The sequence below is a fragment of the Oncorhynchus mykiss genome, chromosome 7 (genome assembly GCF_013265735.2).
Source record: "Oncorhynchus mykiss isolate Arlee chromosome 7, USDA_OmykA_1.1, whole genome shotgun sequence".
NCBI classification, from domain to species: domain Eukaryota; kingdom Metazoa; phylum Chordata; class Actinopteri; order Salmoniformes; family Salmonidae; genus Oncorhynchus; species Oncorhynchus mykiss.
In genome coordinates, this window is record NC_048571.1 from 49,358,325 (window position 1) to 49,372,931 (window position 14,607).

At 42.4% G+C, this 14,607-nt stretch overlaps 1 protein-coding gene across 2 annotated transcripts in view; it reads right to left on the reverse strand.

Annotated features, from left to right (window-relative positions):
- Nucleotides 1-14,607, reverse strand: part of LOC110527955 (protein kinase C delta type) — a 38,327-nt gene that overhangs the window by 15,967 nt on the left and 7,753 nt on the right. The gene's annotated exons all lie outside the window — the stretch shown is intronic.

The following is a 14,607-nucleotide window of genomic DNA, read 5'->3' on the forward strand; positions in this document are numbered from 1 at the left end:
TCAATGTCTTTCATAACCCAACAGGTTTAATTAGGGCTGGGAATTGTCAGGGACCTCATGATATAATACTATCACGATAGGTGCCGATACAATATGTATTGCAATTTGCACGATTGTCTATATATTGAGATTTCAATGTTCCAAATAAATTGCTCTATAAAAATAAAGAGAGTTGCACACTATATACAGTACGAGTCAATGGTTAGGACACACCTACTCAGTCAAGGGTTTTTCTTTATTTGTACTATTTTCTACATTGTAGAATAATATTGAAGACATCAAAACTACGATAACACATATGGAATCATGTAGTAACCAACAAAAAAAGTGTTAAACAAATCAAAATATATTTTATTTTAGATTCTTCAAAGGAGCCAGCCACCCTTTGCCTTGATAACAGCTTTGGACACTCTTGGCATTCTCGCCACCAGCTTCACCTGGAATGCTTTTTCCAACAGACTGTGTAAAATCAGGAATTTCATGGTCAAATTGTTGCAAAGAAACCACTACTAAAAAGGACACCAATAATAAGAAGAGACTTGCTAGGGCCAAGAAACACAAGCAATGGACATTAGACCGGTGGAAATCTGTCCTTCAGTCTGATGAGTCAAAATGTGAGATTTTTGGTTCCAAACGCTGTGTCTTTGTGAGACACAGAGTAGGTGAACGGATGATTGCCGCATGTGTGTTTCCCACCGTGAAGCATGGAGGAAGAGGAGGTGTGATGGTGCTTTGTGATTTTATTTAGAATTCTAGAATTCACACTTAACCGGCATGGCTACCACAGCATTCTGCAGCGATACACCATCCCATCTGGTTTGTGCTTAATGGGACTATCATTTGTTTTTCAAAAGGACAATGACCCAACATTTGCTGTGTAAGGGCTATTTGACCAAGATGGAGAGTGATGGAGTGCTGCATCAGATGACCAGGTCTCCACAATCACCTGACCTCAACCCAATTGAGATGTTTGGGATGAGTTGGACCGCAGAGTGAAGGAAAAGCAGCCAACAAGTGCTTAGCATATGTGGGAACTCCTTCAAGACTGTTGGAAAATCATTCCTCATGAAGCTGGTTGAGAGAATGCCAAGAGTGTGCAAAGCTGTCATGAAGGGAAAGGGTGGCTACTTTGAAGAATCTAAAATATTGGATTTGTGTAACACTTTTTTTGGTTACTACATGTTCCCATATGTGTTAGTTCATAGTCAATGTCTTCACTATTATTCTACAATGTAGAAAATAGTCAAAATAAAGAAAAACCCTTGACTGAGTAGGTGTGCCCAAACTTTTGACTGGTACTCCATATATGAGTATGCGACTCTTTATTTTTATAGCTTACATTTTATTCACTGTTAGTCAGCACCTCTAAACTAAATACATTTCTCTGTGTGTGCGCCAGCTCCTGGTTTACATTACCCAAATATATTGCTCATCCTGTCTGCTGCAGAGGGACAAGAGAGAGCCATGAGAAAACTGCTGAAAGTGTAGATTTCCCCCCACCCCAATTAAAAAAAGATAAGAGGGTGCAGACAACTAGCGCAAAAAATAATATTGCGAGATCGTCAAAACTATACGATATATCGTCAAAAATAACATGCAGCTGTATCCATTTCCCCCTCTCCACTAAGGCTAATGGTAAGTGAGTGAATGGTGAACTACCTTCTTACATAAGAAAGGCTTCTTCAGAACGAAACATTTGAACAGCAGAGCTACAGTTCGTCACAGAGCTAACGTTAGCATGCCAAAGAGGGAGGCGGCATTAGCCTACATCATAATTCCCCAAGCAGCCATGAAATCCTACAGAATTCCCTCAAGAATTTCCACACAGCCGTTTTCTTGTGAGCTTTGTGTTGTAGCTACTCCACTTCCCTCTTTTCAGTGTTTGTGGCAATACTCATGTGGATTAACAAGTAGTGATTTCAGTGAAGTACTACTCCCCCGTAACCAAACTAATGTGACATCTCGTGACTCCAGCCACTCAGAAGTCCTGTGGCTGTTCTTATCAAAGCGTTGTGTGTTGGCACAGTGTGGTATTAGCTAAGGATATGATATGGTCTTATCCTTTAACTTCTCTGCAACATAACATACAGTATGTACTGCCAATGTAGTGGTACACGTGTCCTTGTGTGTAAAGAGATAAATAATTCAGACACTGCTTTGTGTTCATGCTCATTTTTACATTATTGCATGTCAGTCATTATCTGGGTTAGTCATATAGACTGGAACACCTTGTGGCATTGAGGAGCATTCAGCTCACAGTTACTGGTATTGTACATGTCTGAAGTCAGAACAGGTTCTGGTTTCATTAGGTTAACTAATGGTACTGCTCTCACTCCCTCCCTCTCCGGGACTTAAAGTGAACTGTGAATCTGATCCCATTGAGGGATAGTAGTTAGTAGGGTTGGGTGATATCCCGATTTTCATACCGTTTCTGTACCATACCAGGGTATACAGTATTACCAAATGTGCACCCAAAACATGATAGGCAGCGGGGATCTTGAGCCAGGAGGGGATTGAATGCATCGGCTGTAACCAAGAAGCTTGACATCTAACCACTTAGCTAGCAAGTTAGCAAACCAAATGCATAGCTGGAGCCCTGAGCTGGATACAAGTTATTTGACACTGCTTAGATTTCTTATAGTTATAAGCAGTGACACAGCATGTATTGAAAATCATACCATCGGGTATTTTGAAATACCCCGGTATACAGTATATCACCCGAGCCTAATAGCCTGAGGTCAAGAGGGCTGAAACAGCTGTGAGTGAAACTCTCCCACTGTCTTCCTCCGCCCACGCGCTACCCATGCAGATAAACACAAAAGATATGGTTGCATGGGAAATTGGGAATCCCTGCTTCCGGAAGTAGACTTTGGAGTCGACTTGGAAATAAGCCCAAAAGCAACTAAAGACTGGATGCCAGCGGTCTGAAACAGCTACAGTACATTGCATAACATTGATATATACCATAGACATAGTAAATACATTTGCGCTCTCTTGTAGACTGGCAGCCATTTGCACACAACGTTGTAAAAGAGATCTGTTGTCTCCCCAGAGAGTCTGGAAAAAGTGTGCACAAGCAGCCGGGGAGGGAGTGTGCAAAAATAACAGGAGAGAGGAAAGAGAGACGGAGGGAAACAGCGGAGGTGGGCAGCATACTGAAAGCCAGGCTAGTGGACAGGAGTGAAAATCAAACATTAGCGACATATACAGTCTTCAGACCTCTCGAGAGTGGAGTCACAGAGACGTCCACTTGAAGAGGCTGTGGGTAGAATAGGTTTCTCTGTGTGTGTGTTTTCTTTAGGGAATATGACTTGGAGCCAGAGGGCCTCAACTGTGCCATTTAGATTAGGCACTCAAGTAACTATTTAGCTGTTGTGCTGAAATTAAAGGGCCAGAGTAACCATAAATATAAAACTAAAATATCGCATTTAGGTACAGTACGTGTTAATATACACTGAGTGTACAGAACATTAAGAACACCTGCTCTTTCCATGACAGACTGACTAGGTGAACCCAGGTGAAAGTGATGATCCCTTATTGATGTCACTTAAATCGACTTCAAATCAGTATAGATGAAGGGGAGGAGACAGGTTAAGGACGGATTTTTAATCATTGAGACAATTCAGATATGGATTGTGTATGTGTGCTATTCAGCGGGTGAATGGGCAAGACAAAAGATGTAAGTGCATTTAAACGGGGTATGGTAGTAGGTGCCAGGTGCACCGGTTTGACTGTATCAAGAACTGCAACGCTGCTGGGTTTTTCACACTCAACAGTTTCCTGTGTGTATCAAGAATGGTCTACCACCCATAGGACACCAAGCCAACTTGACTCATCCATGGGAAGTATTGGAGTCAACATTGGCCAGCATCCCTGTGGAAAGCTTGACACCTTTTAAAGTCCATGCCCCGACAAATTGAGGCTGTTCTTAGGGCAAAAAGGGGGGTGCAACTCAATATTAGGAAGGTGTTCTCAATGTATATATCTTGAGGGAAGGAATATTCAGTGGAACAACACAGACCAGTGTACATTCGTAGAAAGGTTGGCATTCAAGAGAGATGTCATTAGAGAGGGAGGCAGTGGCCTCAGCACTAAGCACAGGGCTCTGCCCAAGCAGGACTGGCAGGTTTAGACTGGGAGCTTCTGTTTGGCTCAATCATCATTACGTTCAGCTGATCTGCTATCTACAGTATGGGACAGGGGCAATGGCAATGACTGCGTTTCCATCATGTCATCATGCAGTGTTTCAGTAGCTGTTGACTCCTGGCTGCTACCTACATACATGGATGAGTAAAGTAATCTTTGCCTGCTCATAGTTGGTTAAAGTCACATGATGCACACCAGATGTTATCAATGTCACCGGCTGATGTCCACTGAAACACTTATCTTCCATCTTTTAGACTACAAAAGCACAGATACATGTACCTGCAACTTTTACATGTTGATGTTAGGAGGGTGGCTGGAGATAATGAATTTGATGTTGAAAAATTGTGAAAATTCCCTTTAAAGCTGGAATCCTTCATGGTGAAACTGCCACGTCCATTTGCGATATTACATTAACAAAACATTTACTGAAAACAAAGAAAACCCAATAACAATTACAATGTCTGTGGGGCGCCGTTTCCCTCTACTGTGGATGCCATATTTGGGGCGGCAGGTAGCCTAGTGGTTAGAGTGTTGGACTAGTGACTGAAAGGTTGCAAGATCAAATCCCCGAGCTGACAAGGTAAAAATCTGTCGTTCTGCCCCTGTTCCTAGGCCGCATTTGAAAATAAGAATTTGTTATTTACCGACTTGCCTAGTTAAATAAAATGTCAAATAAAAATATATGAGTTGAGGCTGATAAGGAGTTCCAGGAGAATACAGATGACTAGGTTTATAAAGGTGAACAGCTGAGGGAATTTCCACATGTAAAATGTTTCAACCATTTTCCATCCTAAAAATTAGGACTAAGCTTAGATGGAACACAAATGGAAAAGAGGTTTTAGGAAACATCTTGCAGAAAAAGTATTTAAAAAGTATTAGAAATACATTAAAGCACAATAATGTTGAAGAACCCTGCCAACTATCAACATTTATATTTAGATTAGCAGAAATGATTTGCCTTCTGTAAATTGAAGAAATATTACCTAGTGTCTTGTCTTTCTGTTACCAAAACCCCACATATCTTTAAGATATTTTCAAATGTTGTCCTTCATGAGGAGGGAGGATAATGAGAGTTCACAGTGACTAAAATGTGTCATTCTGTTACCAAAGCTGTCAACAAGGCAAAGGGCGACTACTTTGAAGAATCTCAAATATATTTTGATTTGTTTAACACTTTTTTGCTTATTACTACATGATTCCAATGTGTTATTTCATAGTGTTGACAACGTAGAAAATAGTCAAAATAAAGAAAAACCCTTGAATGAGTAGGTGTGTCCAAGCTTTTGACTGGTACTGTAGTTTTTAGCCTGAGCACTGCTGCGTGAGGGAGAGGCTGGCACTATATTGCTGCAGCTGCGGAGGTTATACGGGGCAAGCAGACAACTCTGCTACAGCTAAGAGTAGCTTGAGGCCACATGCTGCACTTTCTCCCCAACCCCATTCCGTTAAAAGAACAGCTCGTTGTAGACTACTCCTTCTCATTTCGCTAAATGTTATATTGCATTAGTGAACTCTCACTCCACTTGCTACATACACATTGAGCCTCTCTTTGCCACTTTGACTGGCCAAACAAAACAACAAGCTACACGTGTGAAGGCTACATGTCTTTTTATGGGGGCACAACGCACATCATAAAAAAGACATTGAAAAGTTTTACATTTTCTTAAATGTATTATTTGAAATTTCATGGTAAATCCTTGTATGTACCAATGTCACAAGCATATTTTAATTTCATTTAGAAATATACTTTTCAGGGTTAAAATCAGGTCAAAATAGGCCTATATATTTTTTTAGCTCGCAAAAATTAATACTAACAAAACTATTTGAATACTAACGTTCGTTCAAAAATGTGAATAACAGTGCACATCCCTATGACAAACCAGTTGGGTCACCTGCTACTGTCCTCCCCTCCACTGGCATACTGTCATGTTCAGCTCCTAACTATTCTCTTATCATAACTGTCATCTGGTGGTCAAAGCAAGACTGTGAAAACAGTCTGGACAACCCCTCCCTCTCTCCATTTACTGTAAACAGCCCTCTCACCCACTGAGCACCAACCTTCCACTCTCTCCACTTACTGTAAACAGCCCTCTCACCCACTGAGCACCAACCTTCCACTCTCTCCACTTACTGTAAACATCCCTCTCACCCACTGAGCACCAACCTTCCACTCTCTCCATTTACTGTAAACAGCCCTCTCACCCACTGAGCACCAACCTTCCACTCTCTCCATTTACTGTAAACAGCCCTCTCACCCACTGAGCACCAACCTTCCACTCTCTCCATTTACTGTAAACAGCCCTCTCACCCACTGAGCACCAACTGTCCACTCTCTCCATTTACTGTAAACAGCCCTCTCACCAACTGAGCACCAACCTTCCACTCTCTCCACTTACTGTAAACAGCCCTCTCATCCATGAGCACCAACCTTCCACTCTCTCCATTTACTGTAAACAGCCCTCTCACCCACTGAGCACCAACCTTCCACTCTCTCCACTTACTGTAAACAGCCCTCTCACCCACTGAGCACCAACCTTCCACTCTCTCCAGTTACTGTAAACAGCCCTCTCACCCACTGAGCACCAACCTTCCACTCTGCAAATACCATTGGAGCTTCTTTGAAAAACACCCTAAATCAAAGACTTAGTGTTCTGCTCTTATTATACAGATACAGGTGAAAGGTGGGACTAGGTGGGCGGAAAGACCTGCTTTAAAGGGGCAGGTCAGTTAAAATGTGGAGTTTTGTGTTTTATATATATGTCCACAATATGAGGTTGGAAAAATACTGTGAAATGGTGAACAGTATGATAATGCCCCTTTAGTGTAAGAGCTGTTTGAAAACACCGGCTGAAATTTCAGCTTGTTTGGCTGGGTGAGGTTTTTGGACATATAATTTAATAAACCAATAACAAAAGAGAGTTAGCCCTGCTCTCTGCCAATAACATCTAGTTAAGGTTACACATCCCTCCCATTAGGCTCCTCCAATTAGGCCCCTCTCTCAGACCACTCCCAGACTGTCCGAGCAAAATTCTTGCTTGAGAAATTGCATTTTGCTATGAAATAATTTAAAACAGTAAAGTCATTCATTGTTACCCAGAAATTGTGATATTGAGATAGAAATGGCTGCATTGTACATTTTATTATTCAAAACCAAATGTTTATACACCTGTTCAAACCCCTTGCTGTTCTAATTTTACAGATGTGACAGGTTTTCCTGGTTCTCCAATCATACCCTGTGGATGCCATGCTAAGATTTGTGGGAAACCTCTCTGACCACACATACAGCAGGCTGTTTTAGGACAAAATGGGTGGACCCAAACAGCTGACCTGATGGTCTGTTTACTGTAGACGAATAAACAGTCTCATCTTCTTTTTCATCGCTCTACCAAACACGCTCTCTCTCATACTGGACACTGTCTGCTGCTGGGCTGGCTCAGGGTCTGTGTTGGCCTGTCCATTAATCAAAGTGCCTTGATGTGAATTCTCTGTTCAACAACAGAATATGGATCCGTCAATCTGTCTGAGTTCACAGTGAGTGTGTAGAGTACACAGGCCCCACCACAACCAAATGTTCACTCACCCGGGAAATATGACAAACACAGCTGGTGCACAATGTTAAGAATCAATCTTACACAAACCATTTCCCAAGCAGTGGGATTCCTCTAGCACCAGGATTATGAGATTAGAACCCAGGCTATTCCAGGCCAAGCTCAATTCAGTTCAAACAGCATTTTGTCACTCTGACTCCAAGACTGAGCAGCGAAGACTGTGTCCTCTGAACGGTAAAAGGCTCTCTGTGCTGTTGACAAAGTTCTACTTAGACCTAGATGGCCAGAGTGACTGGAACCTGAGATGTGAGAGAGAGAAACGTCTCCAACCAGAGGACAAGGAGGGTCTATTGAGCAGGGCCAGGCCCAGCCCTAGCAATTACAGTTAAGCTAACAGCCTCCACGCAATAATGAACCTGAACCTACGTCAGCCTGGATTAGATAATAGCTACTGTGTGTGTCAACTCAAAGAATAATGTTTTCTACTGAAGTTATTGCTCATTGTGACTGAAATTGCCATTTTGACTTTGGAAAAAAAGGGCGTCAGTGTAATTTACTACTCTATGTCTGTTAATACGTCATCTCTTTGTGTTAATATGGTTAAACTATATGGCAGCTGCTTGTGCAAGATAACCATATGTCCTTACACACAACTAGAGCAAGCATAAATTAGGTAGGGTGGGGGATAGTCTCATTTTGCCATGCCTCCAAAATCACATTGTTGTTTGGAGAATTCTGTATTGAATGGTCCACTGGCTCCCAGATGCAAGATTTTGATTGGCTGTTACATTTCAAGAACCCTCCCTCTTCTGCTTGAACACTCTCAAAGAAAAGAGACATGTTGGTGAGTTTACCTACAGGCTATGGTAAAAGTGTAGTGTATCAAGTGTGGCCAACAGTCTGTGATTTATTGAAAGTGGATAAATGGATGGTAATAGTAGTTTCACAATAATCAACGATCAGGTTTGTATTCTGAAGGAATAGCAGGCACATACCCTTCTTCTCACTTTGACCTGTGTAAGAAAATTGCCAAGGGTGAATACACAATTGTCTTCTGGACTCCGGAAACTTTAATTGGCTCAGAGAAATGGTGAGGCCTACTTCAAACGTCATTGTTCCACGAGCGTCTCATTGGATTGGCTGTCGATGAGGTCCACACAATGGTTCAATGGTGATTTGGGGGGAGGGGGGGGGGGGGGGGGGGGGGGGGGTGTGGAGGTATGGCTATGTGGTGAGAGAGGGAGTGGTGAGTGGATATGGTTGCAGCTATGTGGGGTGGGGGGCATGCCATGTGTATGTAAATTTTTTGTCCATTAAAATAACATCAAATGGATCAGAAATACAGTGCAGACATTGTTAATGTTGTAAATGACTATTGTAGCTGGAACCCGCAGATTTTTAATGGAATATCTACATAGACGTACTGAGGCCCATTATCAGCAACCATCACTCCTGTGTTCCAATGGCATGTTGTGTTAGCTAATCCAAGTTCATCATTTTAAAAAGGTTCATTGATCATTAGAAAACCTTTTTCCAATTATGTTAGCACAGCTGAAAAATGTTGTTCTGATTAAAGAAGCAATAAAACTGGCCTTTTAGACTAGTTGAGTATCGGGAGCATCAGGTGTTCATGGGAGTGTCTCTGTTTATTGCACATCAGCCAATGAGGGTACCTGTGACAGAATTGTCAACTTTCTGGGCGCAATTCTTTTAATTTTCTGAAATGAGGAAAAAATGATGTGCTCTGCCCATTACTGAAATGAGACATGCAATAGCCTTACTGTCTATCACCACTGAGGTTTTGGAGGATGATGAACACTTGAGTGATGATGATTTATGACAACTTAGGGCTTTGGATTAATACTGTAGGCATTGTCTCATCTGCTTAACACTTCAAAAGCCTTACAGTATGTAGTCTAAGATATTATTGTTGTGGAAACAGGCCCTTTTACCATTGAGCTGTATGGAAGAGTAGAATGTATGCCATACACACACTGTAAATAAATAATTTAGCTTAAAGATTTGTTCTAATACTCATTTATCTAAAGCAGTGGTTCCCAACCTTTTTTGGTTACTGTACCACTAACTGAATGATGTGCATTTTACCAGTAAGCCTATGGTCTCATGAATCCACTGTACCCCCTGTGGATAAGCCAAGTACCCCCGGTTGGGAACCACTGATTTAAAGTATAGAGTGGGCCAAGATGTGACCTGTCACCCATAGTTACCTGTTCATAAAGTTATTTTTTTAATCTTTTGCTTTTCACTTGACCAATAAAATCCAGATTTGGAAACATCCATGTTCAGTGGATGTTATGACTCTATTGTAAATTAACTTGTAGTTGCCATTTCTGGATGAAACAAATAAAGTGTACTACACAACTTTCAAAACAGAAAACGTGTGGGCTTCCCCCCCCAGTGTTGGCCTAGAGAATTGTGAAAAGGCTATAGCAGTTGTGTTACTGCTTTTGCAGTGTACACATCACAGCCCATAAAACATATACCGATATACAGTTTCAGACAGCAACAACAGGAACAATGTTAACAGTACATCAAATTGTAAGTAAAAAAATAATGACCAAAATAAACAGTAAAGAAAAGGAACACAGAATATGTTCTATTCAAATAATTACACAACAAAGAATGTAACGTTGTAAAAGTAAATATGTGTTTTGTGAGTCTACATCGTCATTGGTTTCAGTACTACGTCTTATTTCCTCTTTCTTACATTACTTCTCTGTGGAATTGAAGATCATTTCTAGATTCTGTCTTACCGGCTGCTATCTGAATAGACAATCGGACAATTTATTTATTTTTATTATTATTATGTTTTCTTCTCGGGCCTCTATAACTATATCTATTGTTCTTATTTTTGTTGTTGTTGTGTGATTTGGATTAATCCCCTCTACCACACGGAACCTCACTAATCTACTGACCGAACGCAAGAGGTGGCTAACAACAGACCTCCATCCTATGCTAGCTTGCTACCGATGGCCTGGCTAGCTGTCTAAATCGCCGTGACCCTCAACCAACCTCTCCACTCACTGGACCCTTTTGATCACTCGACTAAGCATGCCTCTCCTTAATGTCAATATGTCTTGTCCATTGCTGTTCTGGTTAGTGTTTATTGGCTTATTTCACTGTAGAGCCTCTAGTCCTGCTCACTATACCTTATCCAACCTATTAGTTCCACCACCCACACATGCAATGACATCTCCTGGTTTCAATGATGTTTCTAGAGACAATATCTCTCTCTTCATCACTCAATACCTAGGTTTACCTCCACTGTATTCACATCCTACCTTACCTTTGTCTGTACATTATACCTTGATGCTATTTTATCGCCCCCAGAAACCTCCTTTTACTCTCTGTTCCAGATGTTCTAGACGACCAATTCTTATTGCTTTTAGCCGCACCCTTATTCTACTCCTCCTATGTTCCTCTGGCGATGTAGAGGCAAATCCAGGCCCTGCAGTGCCTAGCTCCACTCTATTCCACCACTATTCCCCAGGCGCTCTCTTTTGACGACTTCTGTAACCGTAATAGCCTTGGTTTCATGCATGTTAACATTAGAAGCCTCCTCCCTAAGTTTGTTCTATTCACTGCTTTAGCACACTCTGCCAACCCGGATGTTCTAGCTGTGTCTGAATCCTGGCTTAGGAAGACCACCAAAAATTCAGACATTTTAATTCCAAACTACAACATTTTCAGACAAGATAGAACTGCCAAAGGGGGCGGTGTTGCAATCTACTGCAAAGATAGTAGGACAGAGCTCTGCAGGCTATCCAGGTCTGTTCCCAAACAATTTGAACTTCTACTTTTAAAAATCCACCTCTCTAAAAACAAGTCTCTCACAGTTGCCGCCTGCTATAGACCACCCTCTGCCCCCAGCTGTGCTCTGGACACCATATGTGAACTGATTGCCCCCCATCTATCTTCAGAGCTCGTGCTGCTAGGCGACCTAAACTGGAACATGCTTAACACCCCAGCCATCCTACAATCTAAACTTGATGCCCTCAATCTCACACAAATTATCAATGAACCTACCAGGTACCTCCCCAAAGCCTTAAACACGGGCACCCTCATAGATATCATCCTAACCAACTTCCCCTCTAAATACACCTCTGCTGTCTTCAACCAAGATCTCAGCGATCACTGCCTCATTGCCTGCATCCGTAATGGGTCAGCGGTCAAACGACCTCCTCTCATCACTGTAAAACGCTCCCTGAAACACTTCAGCGAGCAGGCCTTTCTAATCGACCTGGCCGGGGTATCCTGGAAGGATATTGACCTCATCCCGTCAGTAGAGGATGCCTGGATATTTTTTTTAAATGCCTTCCTAACCATCTTAAATAAACATGCCCCATTCAAGAAATTTAGAACCAGGAACAGATATAGCCCTTGGTTCTCCCCAGACCTGACTGCCCTTAACCAACACAAAAACATCCTATGGCGTTCTGCATTAGCATCGAACAGCCCCCGTGATATGCAGCTGTTCAGGGAAGCTAGAAACCATTATACACAGGCAGTTAGAAAAGCCAAGGCTAGCTTTTTCAAGCAGAAATTTGCTTCTTGCAACACTAACTCAAAAAAGTTCTGGGACACTGTAAAGTCCATGGAGAATAAGAACACCTCCTCCCAGCTGCCCACTGCACTGAAGATAGGAAACACTGTCACCACTGATAAATCCACCATAATTGAACATTTCAATAAGCATTTTTCTACTGCTGGCCATGCTTTCCACCTGGCTACTCCTACCCCTGTCAACAGCACTGCACCCCCAACAGCAACTCGCCCAAGCCTTCCCCATTTCTCCTTCTCCCAAATCCATTCAGCTGATGTTCTGAAAGAGCTGCAAAATCTGGACCCCTACAAATCAGCCGGGCTAGACAATCTGGACCCTTTCTTTCTAAAATTATCTGCCGAAATTGTTGCCACCCCTATTACTAGCCTGTTCAACCTCTCTTTCGTGTCGTCTGAGATTCCCAAAGATTGGAAAGCAGCTGCGGTCATCCCCCTCTTCAAAAGGGGGGTACACTCTTGACCCAAACTGCTACAGACCTATATCTATCCTACCATGCCTTTCTAAGGTCTTTGAAAGCCAAGTCAACAAACAGATTACCGACCATTTCGAATCTCACCATACCTTCTCTGCTATGCAATCTGGTTTCAGAGCTGGTCATGGGTGCACCTCAGCCACGCTCAAGGTCCTAAACGATATCTTAACCGCCATCGATAAGAAACATTACTGTGCAGCCGTATTCATTGATCTGGCCAAGGCTTTCGACTCTGTCAATCACCACATCCTCATCGGCAGACTCAACAGCCTTGGTTTCTCAAACGATTGCCTCGCCTGGTTCACCAACTACTTCTCTGATAGAGTTCAGTGTGTCAAATCGGAGGGTCTGTTGTCCGGACCTCCGGCAGTCTCTATGGGGGTGCCACAGGGTTAAATTCTTGGACCGACTCTCTTCTCTGTATACATCAATGAGGTCGCTCTTGCTGCTGGTGAGTCTCTGATCCACCTCTACGCAGACGACACCATTCTGTATACTTCCGGCCCTTCTTTGGACACTGTGTTAACAACCCTCCAGGCAAGCTTCAATGCCATACAACTCTCCTTCCGTGGCCTCCAATTGCTCCTAAATACAAGTAAAACTAAATGCATGCTCTTCAACCGATCGCTACCTGCACCTACCCGCCTGTCCAACATCACTACTCTGGACGGCTCTGACTTAGAATACGTGGACAACTACAAATACTTAGGTGTCTGGTTAGACTGTAAACTCTCCTTCCAGACCCATATCAAACATCTCCAATCCAAAGTTAAATCTAGAATTGGCTTCCTATTTCGCAACAAAGCATCCTTCACTCATGCTGCCAAACATACCCTTGTAAAACTGACCATCCTACCAATCCTCGACTTTGGCGATGTCATTTACAAAATAGCCTCCAATACCCTACTCAACAAATTGGATGCAGTCTATCACAGTGCAATCCGTTTTGTCACCAAAGCCCCATATACTACCCACCATTGCGACCTGTACGCTCTCGTTGGCTGGCCCTCGCTTCATACTCGTCGCCAAACCCACTGGCTCCATGTCATCTACAAGACCCTGCTAGGTAAAGTCCCCCCTTATCTCAGCTCGCTGGTCACCATAGCATCTCCCACCTGTAGCACACGCTCCAGCGGGTATATCTCTCTAGTCACCCCCAAAACCAATTCTTTCTTTGGCCGCCTCTCTTTCCAGTTCTCTGCTGCCAATGACTGGAACGAACTACAAAAATCTCTGAAACTGGAAACACTTATCTCCCTCACTAGCTTTAAGCACCAACTGTCAGAGCAGCTCACAGATTACTGCACCTGTACATAGCCCACCTATAATTTAGCCCAAACAACTACCTCTTTCCCAACTGTATTTAATTTATTTATTTATTTTGCTCCTTTGCACCCCATTATTTTTATTTCTACTTTGCACATTCTTCCATTGCAAAACTACCATTCCAGTGTTTTACTTGCTATATTGTATTTACCTTGCCACCATGGCCTTTTTTGCCTTTACCTCCCTTCTCACCTCATTTGCTCACATTGTATATAGACTTGTTTATACTGTATTATTGACTGTATGTTTGTTTTACTCCATGTGTAACTCTGTGTCGTTGTATCTGTCAAACTGCTTTGCTTTATCTTGGCCAGGTCGCAATTGTAAATGAGAACTTGTTCTCAACTTGCCTACCTGGTTAAATAAAAGGTAAAATAAAAAATGTTTACAAAAATAATTCCATTCTAGAGTCTCAGCACTACAGCTGAAATCAACTGTCAACGTGTGTGCCTCTTGTCCGCATGCCAAACGAGCGGACCATTTCTTCTTCTCCCGGTGTAAGTTCAGTTTGTGGTTGCTGATCCACCACA